The 1911-nt window shown below is 55.8% G+C and overlaps 1 non-coding gene across 1 annotated transcript; it reads left to right on the forward strand.

Moving 5' to 3' along the window:
• Positions 1 to 24: 24 nt before the first annotated feature.
• Positions 25 to 106, forward strand: TRNAS-GCU. The gene has a single exon. It is a non-coding gene; the product is annotated as a tRNA-Ser (tRNA).
• Positions 107 to 1911: the final 1805 nt, after the last annotated feature.

Here is a 1911-nt window from a genome sequence, read left to right on the forward strand (position 1 = left end):
GGGGCCGCGCGCGGCGTGGGGCAGGACGAGGTGGCCGAGTGGTGAAGGCGATGGACTGCTAATCCATTGTGCTCTGCACGCGTGGGTTCGAATCCCACCCTCGTCGGGATTTTTGCTGCGGGGCGGGGGGAACGGGGACGGCCCGGGCTGGCCTGTTCTGCGGCCGGGGGTGGCTCAAGCTCCTGCCTGGCACACGGGGACCCCGGGCTCGACTCCCAGCCGTGTCTGAGCCCCGGGGGGGATCTAGTAGCAAGTGCGTGGTCCACCATTGTAGCCGTATGTTTGGGTCAATACCTAGGCTGTAGTCTTCATTGTACTAGCCTGATTACCTTGTTTAAACAATGCGTGCCTTACAACGACTATGCCCTTGAAGAAGAACTAGAAGACTGATAAAAGGGGAACTTCCTGCCCTAGAAGGCGCTGGAGGCTAGATGATTGCCAAAGAAACAAGAAGTCAGCAAAAAACTGCAGTAACTAGGGGAAAAGTAAAGGCGGCAGGGGGAGATCCCGACCACCAACTCAAGACTGGGAAGACTCGCTTCCCAGAAATCTGCAAGGAGTATGCGTGCTAATTTACATGGCAAGCAAGGCTAATTTGAACATAACTAACCAATAAGCATGAACTTAGTTGGGTTTTTGCTAATCATGTAACAGTATAAATACACTGTAGTTCTTTTGTGTGCTGTGCTAGCTTTGTGGAATTGCCACCTAGGACCCATCTTTGCACAAACATGAGATAAATAAGTATCTCGGCTCTGTGTGTGAGATTGGCTTATTGCACACCAGGTACCGGATCCCACTTGTGGGATAACACCATAGCAACTGCATCCTCCCAAGGGGAAGAGGTCACCAGACCCCCCGCAGTAGTGTTTGACTTCGGAAGGAGGAAACTGAGGAGCCCAGGTAGAAGAAATTGAAGAAGCATCTAAGCCAGGTCCTATCACGGAGGTGGCTGGAAGTCTCTTATCCAAGACTCATGGAAATAAAAACACTCAGAAATCCTTAAAAGAGCTGTTACTGCAGAAAGTGGCTGTTAAGCAGTAAGATGATAACCCTCTGAAAGAGGAGGGTGCAACTGGAAAGCAAACTAGGACAAATGAAGCGTGAAGCCATGATGAAATGGATACCTTGGGGAATGAGGGCAGAGAAGATGGGAAGGGATTTCCATCAGAGGTATCGGTGAATGTGCCTGTCCATTTTAACTGCAAAAAAAAGAAAGAAAGAGCAAAAGTCAGAATGCAAATCGCATCTTGCACATGGTGGGAGCCCAGAGCGGGAGGGGAAAGTGCCCCGGCGCCATGCTGCCCTGAGCCCTGGTTGGCACCAGGATGCCCGCTGGCTCCAGGTGAGCTGCCTGGAGAGGGACCCAAACAAAGAGCTGGTGGATGAGCTCCCTGCATCCCTCTCCTGCCGCTAATCCTGGCCATCTGACAGGCCTGGGCACCCTGGGAAGGTAACTGAGATGCTGCCAGGTCCCTCCTGCCAGCCTGCTAGGTATAAGAGCCCAGTGGGCCGGCTGCAGGCAGGGCAGCCATGCCATGGGGACAGGTCCTGCTGCTGCTGCTTGCGGGGCTTGCAGGCGCTGCAGGGCAGGGGCAGGAGTGGGACCTGGGTGGGAGGGATGCCTCGGTCATCGCCGTGTTCGGTGGGGGACCCTGGGGAGACTGGGCCTGGCTGGAGATGTGCCCCAAGTGCTCCTACGCCAGCGGCATTAACTTCAAGGTGCAGCCTTGCCCACAGCTGGTCCAGGGACCCCGCTCCCACGGGGAGTTAACCCCCTACCTCCGTTCCCTCACAGGTAGAGGTGCCCCAGGGGGTAATGGAGGACGACACGGCGCTCAGCGGGATTCGGCTGTGCTGCTCCCGCAGCAGGGACCCCAGTGGCGGCAACACAGCCGAGTCCCAGAGCGG

This window comes from Pygoscelis adeliae, unplaced genomic scaffold (assembly GCF_000699105.1).
Source record: "Pygoscelis adeliae isolate BGI_AS28 unplaced genomic scaffold, ASM69910v1 Scaffold63, whole genome shotgun sequence".
Lineage (NCBI taxonomy): Eukaryota > Metazoa > Chordata > Aves > Sphenisciformes > Spheniscidae > Pygoscelis > Pygoscelis adeliae.